This window comes from Engraulis encrasicolus, chromosome 24, assembly GCF_034702125.1.
Source record: "Engraulis encrasicolus isolate BLACKSEA-1 chromosome 24, IST_EnEncr_1.0, whole genome shotgun sequence".
Taxonomy (NCBI): domain Eukaryota; kingdom Metazoa; phylum Chordata; class Actinopteri; order Clupeiformes; family Engraulidae; genus Engraulis; species Engraulis encrasicolus.
The window spans coordinates 37575906-37583405 of NC_085880.1; the positions used below are offsets into that span (position 1 = coordinate 37575906).

At 46.6% G+C, this 7500-nt stretch overlaps 1 protein-coding gene across 1 annotated transcript in view; it reads left to right on the forward strand.

Annotated features, from left to right (window-relative positions):
* slc8a1b (solute carrier family 8 member 1b) overlaps window positions 1–7500 on the forward strand; it is a 218449-nt gene that overhangs the window by 42472 nt on the left and 168477 nt on the right. The gene's annotated exons all lie outside the window — the stretch shown is intronic.

The following is a 7500-nucleotide window of genomic DNA, read 5'->3' on the forward strand; positions in this document are numbered from 1 at the left end:
GAGAAACAGACAAATAACACACACACACACACACACACACACACACACACACACACATGCGCCGTTGTGCGCACACACACAGACACAAACGCACACGCACACGCACACGCACACACACACACACACACACACACACACACACACACACACACACACACACACACACACACACACACACACACACACACACACACACACACACACACACAATGCCACACAGAGATGAGTGGAAACAGACAAATAACAAGAGGAATGTTATCTGGATATAAAGACAGACACTTCTTAACAGAGCTAAAGCGAAGGAGAACTGTTGTCGTTACCCTAGAGACAAATAGCCTGCACAACACTGTTGCCACTTTTTCCACTGCCGGTTTTCTGGGAGGCCTACAGCTCGAGAAAGTGCGACTCGGTCGCCACGTTTTGCTTTTCGAACAAGCACGACACAGCGCGACTCGGCCGCCACTTTTTGCTTTACGACTGAGCTGTGTCGTGCTTATTCGAAAAGCAAAACGTGGCGACCGAGTCGCGCTGTGGCACTATTGCCACTTTTCCACTGCCGGTTTTCTGGGACGTTTTGCTTTTCGAACAAGCACGACACAGCTCAGTCGTAAAGCAAAGAGTGGCGGCTGAGTCGCGCTGTGTCGAGCTGTAGGCCTACCAGAAAACCGGCAGTGAAAAATAAGGTCCGACCGATATATCCGATAATTTTGCAGCCGTTTCATTCTGAATGCATCTTCTATTCTGCTCTCCTCACTTCGAGTCCATTAGAGTTGATTATTACAACTAAATATATGTGTATATATAATAATAATAATGATATATCGGTCGGGCCCTAGTGGAAAAGAGGCAATAGTGCGATAGGGGGATAGGAATGTTCCCGAAATGCTTCCTTTGCTGTAAAAAAAAACAGAAACAAAAAACAAAAAAGTATGCAATCACATAAAGGTTAGCGTCATTAGTGTGGCTTGGTATTTTCATATTTCATTAGGTATCTCATCAGAGTAAAAGATCATACAAAATAGTTTGTTATTTTGGAGTAATGGCAACTCATCCACGAAATGAAACATTTTGGAAATGAACTCCTGTGCACAAGTGAAGAGACACACACATACAAATGCACACAGACTGTAACATACACGTGTATACTTACACACATACACATACACACAGACTGTAACATACACGTGTATACTTACACACATACACATACACACAGTCAGAGAGAGAGAGAGGGAGATAATTTTTTTTTAATTAATTAATGTGCCGTGGATGGGTTCCACTTAGGGAGGCACTTGGAACAGTACAGTCAAAGAGCTACACGAAGAACACTGTTATAAGTCATATTTAGAAATGTTTGTGTGTGTGTGTTCTTGTGTGTGTGTGCCTGCGTGTGTTGTGTCTGCGAGCCTGCGTGCGTGCGTGCACGTGTGTGTGTGTGTTTGTGTGGAAAAAGAGAGAAGATAGAGATAAATATATATATATATAGAGAGAGAGAGAGAGAGAGAGAGAGAGAGAGAGAGAGGGGGGGGGAGAGAGTGAGAGCAACAATAGGAGGGAGAGTATGATGTATGATGAAAGTGTCCACTCCAAAACCCAAACCCAAAAACATGACAGAAGGTTCCAGAACCTCCCGTGGTTCTAGAACCTCTGTTCCCTCACAGCAGCTGTTGTTTACAGCAGAGCACCATGGGAACTGGACCCCTAACCTGCCTGCTCCCTCACTCTCCCTCACAACCCCCCACTGGCCACGATCCCTGCCCCAGGTCTCCACCTCCGGCAGGGGAGTCAGTGGACCAAAGTTTGCCTCAGTCCGGAGCTCGAAGGCTGGGGTAGCAAAGGGGGGAATTGCCTGGTTGGCCTGCTGGTTTTCTGGCTGGATAGCTGGTTGGCTGGATAGCTGGTTGGCTGGATAGCTGGGGTGCATTTCTGGAAAGCGTAGTTGTTAGCAGTTAGCAACTTTGGTAGTTGCCAATGGTAAATTGTATTGCAATCAACAAAGTAGCTAACATAGCTTTCCAGAAATGCACCTCTGGTTGGCTGGATGGTTGGTTGGCTGTCTGGCTGGGTTCTGGGGGTCTTGTTCGTTGGCAGGAAGTGTCTGTGGCCCCTGGTTGGTGTTTTCGAGCCCTTTTGGCGAGGCCCAGGACGTCGTTTTTCTTTTTCTTTTCTCTTTTTTCTTTTGTCGCATGCTAGTTTGCTTAAGGGTTCGGATTTGGCAGGAGGCGGATGACCATGGAACTGGTTTGTTTTGGGGCCCAGGATTTGGCAGTGGAGAGAGAGAGGGAGAGAGAGGGAGAGAGAGATGAAGAGAGAGAGAGAGAGAGAGAGTGTGTGCTGTGTATGTAAAGGCGATGGGGGACTTTAATCCCTTCTCTTCTCCCTAATGCGGAACGCTCAACTAGAGGACCACTCACTGCATCCATCTCTCTTTCCCTCCCCTCTCTCTCTCTCTCTCTCTCTCTCTCTTTCTCTCTCTCTCTCTCTCTCTCTCTCTCTCTCTCTTTCTCTCTCTCTCAGTCTCAGTCTCTCTCTCTCTATCTTTCTCTCTCTCTGTGTTCATTCCTTTCTGATTCCCTCTATCTCTTTTTCTGTCTCCCTCTCTTCCTGTATCCGTTTTCCCAGTCCTTATTTCTTTCTGACAGTCTTTCTTTCTCCCTAGACTGGCCTTTCCAGCTTTCTCTATTTCTCTCCTTCCACCTCTACGTTGATCTCCTTTTTTCTCCTTCCTCCGTCTTTTCCGATTCTCTCACCTCACTATAGTATTACAGGTCTGCTTCTTTATATCTTTTTTCTCCCATTTTTTTTACACTATTTTCTTTTGAAAACCGTCTCCCGCTATACTCTGCAATGTGTTGTTGTGCTGAGCTGCTGTGTGTCTGTCTGGCTATCGCCCTACCAGGCAGGGTTGCCAGACGAGGCTGATGATTTCCAGCCCAAAAAATGCTCAAAACCCGCCAAGAAGCACAAAATCCTGCCCAATTCTATTGATTTCTATGATTTTCTATGGTTTTTCTGCTAAATGCCATTTTTACCCGCACACGGCCATCCTAAGCAGCCCAATTGGGCGGGAAACAGCCCAATCTGGCAACACAGCTACCAGGCCCTCCCTCTGCTCTGCTCTGCTCTGCTCTGCTCTGCTGTGGTCTGCTCTGCTCTGTCTGCCATGTCTCATTAGAATGGGTCAGGAGTCCACACCTGTCAGGCCTGATAGACAGAGAGACAGATTAATAGCCAGGGAATTGGGCGAAGGGGCAGACAAACACTTACACGGAGAGAGAGAGAGAGACGGAGAGAGAGAGAGAGAGAGAGAGAGAGACAGAGAGAGAGAGACAGAGAGAGAGAAGGGAAGTGAGCATGACTTTAAATAATGAAGTAGGTGGAAGGCTAGTGTGTTAAGAACCTCCAGGGCCAACTCATGGGCCTCCTAAGTCCACACACGCATGCAGGCACGCACGCAGGCACGCACGCAGGCACGCACGCAGGCACACACGCAGGCACGCACGCAGGCACGTATGCTCACACATTGCATAAATTACACATATGCGTAAGACAAACGCACACACACACAGACACACACACACACTCTCTCTCTCTCTCTCTCTCTCTCTCTCTCTCTCTCTCTGTCTCTCGCACTCTCTCTCTCTCTCTTCCCCTCTCTCTCTCTCTCATTGGCAAACTGCACCGAAACCCGGGGCCGTTTAACGGTTGGCCTGCTTGCGCACACAGCCGTGTGAGTGTGTGTGTGTGTGTATGTACATGTGCCAGAGGAAGTGTGTGTGTTTGCTCAGTGCACATTAAAAGCCCCGAAGACTTAGATGGGGAGGAAGATGGCCTCTTTAGGAACAGAGCGCTCCGCTCCGGAGACGAGAACGCTGTGCTGCGCTGCGCTGCCCTGTGCTCTCCGCTCCGCTCTGCGCTGTGCTGTGCTGTCCTGTCCGCCTGCGTTATCTTCTCCTCTCTATGGCCACCATCTGTAAACAAGCGGCCGTCCGTCGAATTTATGAGTGCTCTCTCGCTCTCTCGCTCTCTCGCTCTCTCGCTCGCTTGCTCCCTCGCTCCCCCGGTTACTGGTCTGACTTGATGCGGATTTCAGGCTGCAGCAAGAGCAAAAAAAAAACATCGGCAAACAACAACGCAATCGCCTCCGTTCATCTGAGGTAGTGAGCGAGCAGCAAGGGGGGGGCACAGCCATCATCCAGGGCCATCGTCATATAGCCATCGTCCAGACTTTGAATGTTGTGTCTCTGTGTAAATGTAGCCATGACCGTGACTGACCGACATTGTTTTATTTCATTTTTCTCCCCCTAGTATGGTGTAGGTTATGAGTGCGTTAGGGGTCGGCACACTATTTATTTGATGTATGCGCCCGTTTCAGGGGGATATATTTTTATACAGGGGTGTAGCAGCAAATTTTGGGCCCTATGTACAATCATCTCCAATGGGCCCCCCTAGCCATATATATCCTCTTAAATCAGACTGTGTGTGGGGCCCCAATATACATGGGGCCCTGGTGACTCAGTCACACTTTACCCCCCTGAACGACACCCCTGTTTATATATGAAGGGCTCTTTTCCAAAACGCTATATCCACCATCTTTGACTTTTTGAATTTTAATATTGTAATAGACTGTTATCTGACTGTTGTCCTATTATCTAAGTGTGAATTCTTGCCATTCAAATGTTTTGAGAACATACTTTTAAAACCTCTATAAAAATGCATTTTGCAATGCATTTCAATGGAATGCCCAATACAAAAATGTCAATTTCCCAACATTCTATAAAATGGATATATCTCATTTTGGAAAAGAGCTCTTCATGTATAGGCCTACCGTAGAGTAGTGTACATAAAGGATAGTGTATGGCCGCTGTGTTGTGGTGTAATGTATTACTCTGGTCTAGTCCGTAATGTATAACTCTGGTCTAGGCCGTAATGTATTAGGTCATTAGCAGCTGAATGGTGGTACATCTGGAGGAGATTTGTTCATGCCGATTGTGTTTGTGCCGCTTGCTGTATCTGAGGGCCCATTGTTTATTACGTTGATTTCCATTGGGGTTTGTGTGTGTGTGTACGTGTGCATGTGTGTACGTGTGCGAGCACGTTTGTGTGTGTGCGTGCGTGCGTGCGTGTCTTTGTTTTTGTGTGTGTGTGTACTACATGATGTGTATGTGTGTGTGTGTGTGTGTGTGTGTGTGTGTGTGTGTGTGTGTGTGTGCGCGTGTGTGTTTGTGTTTGTGTGAGAGTGTGCTTGTTACTGCCATCAATGTACTCAAAACTTAATTTGCGAGAAAGGACTTAATTGCTTTTGGTTACACTATCGCTAAATGGAGTGCCACGCAAATGACTCCGCTGTGTGCTAATAGACGATTTACCAAAGAGGATGAACATGGAGACGTGCTCTCAGTTTCGGAGAAGCGCAGAGAGTTACGTCACGGTTTAGGGGCACGGAGAGGATGCAACACAGGTGTGTGTGTGTGTGTGTGTGTGTGTGTGTGTGTGTGTGTGTGTGTGTGTGTGTGTGTGTGTGTGTGTGTGTGTGTGTGTGTGTGTGTGTATGTGTGTGTGTGTGTGTTTGTGTGTGTGTGCATGTGTGTGTGTGTGTGAGCATGCATGTGTGTGTGTGTGTGTGTGTACCATGGCTTGAACTAGGTGCAAATGAGTGCTATACAGCCATGACAGTGCGGTCACATTTGCTCTGATGTCAGTATGCATGAGTCGTCACCGTAGCGACAGCTCACGGCCCTGCTGCGGGCAGGGCTGACAGCACAGTGGTTACCGACGGCAACAGAAAGGACAGGAATATATTTTAGAGTATCTTTGGCCTGCTACATAGAGTAAAATAAGTTAAATAGGTAAAATAGCTTACAATAGTTATAGTTAAATACTTATAAATAAATAATTACTTAAAATGTATTGTTTTCACGCTTGTGATTTGAAATGCTAGCTTTGAAAGTCTGGCTTGCATTTGACATATCATGGGGGTGCTGTGGCGCAGCGCACTAAACCCCCCACATTTGGGCTTACATGCCCTCGGGGACCCCGGTTCGAGTCCGACCTGAGTCGTTTCCCAGCCCTGCCCCATCTCTCTTTCCCAATCATTTCCTGTCTCCTCTCACACCGTCCTATAATAATAAAGGCAGAAAAGCCCCAAAGTAATACGTAAAAAAAAATGACCTATCAAATGTGATCATTTGGCACATTTGATTGGATTGGTGCATAATAAAAAGCTCTCTTCTGATAGGTGAGGTTACTATCTGTCACACTCACACCACAGAGGGGGATGACATAACTGTGGCTCTCCTAGATGTGTCAAGAAGACTTGCCACCGGGACGGCACATGAATACGATTACGAGCTGCATAATTAATCAAAGCCATTGTTAATGATCTAATTAGCGCTGTTTCAAATTGCCGCTTTTGATTGCACATACGAGGAAAAAAAAAAACGACCCCAAAACGATTTATTGCAATTGCAAATCTCGGTAAGAAAAAAAAGACTGTGAGCGCTTGCTCCGGTACAGTGGCTGCAGACAGACGTTGAACATGTTACATGTTAGTGAGTGGATCATGAAGGCTGAGCTGCATGGGGTTGATCCGTGTAGCACAGTGTTTCTCAAACTTTTTCAGATCGAGGACCACTTTGTCCCTCCAAAAATGTTCAGAGACCACCTGTCAACTGAATTGACAGTTGATGGGTGCTAATTTCGATGCAGATCACTTACTTCTTATTCACATTTACTAGCCTGACTTATTGTGGTGAAAACCACGCTTCAGCTATGTTCAGCTTTGTAATAAGGTTATATTAATATAGTCTACTGTTAGCTTGTCTTGGAAAAGTAGAAATCCCCTCGCGGACCACCTGAGCTCTGTCGCGGACCACTTGTGGTCCCCGGACCACACTTTGAGAATCACTGGTGTAGCAGGTCTGCTTAGCCCAGTGGTTCCCAAAGTGGGTCGGGCGAGGCCCTTGTAGGGCACTGAGGTATTAGGGAGTGGGGGACATGAAATCGGTAGAAGGTCCGAAAACATTCACTCACAATATATTATATTCACTGTCCCAATATTCAGATATTTAAAGAGCATTATATATAATGGGCTTTAATAGACTACGAACTAGGCTAGTTATGTATTTACTTATTTGTTTATTTTATTTGTATTTTTTAACCACTTTGTTGAGGATGGCATGGACAAATACCCTTCTTCTGAAGGGGGGTAATGGCGTAAAATAGCAGTTTAAGAAACACAGCAGGCTCAGCCTATGGCTACAGGCAGCGCTCCTCTCCCTGCCTCCCTGATCCTCTTAAGAGAGCGTTCGCTTGATGTTGCAGTTTTATGGCCGTTTTAGTTTGGTAGCGCTCAGCACCAGCGTGGAATTGACGGGAGGAACTCGGCCAAAACACACACACACACTCGCACACACACACAGACAAGACGAGGTTCAAAAAAAAAAAAAAAAAGCAAAAGCAAGCTGCGAGAGCTCAGTTACAGCTGCTGAGAAATATACG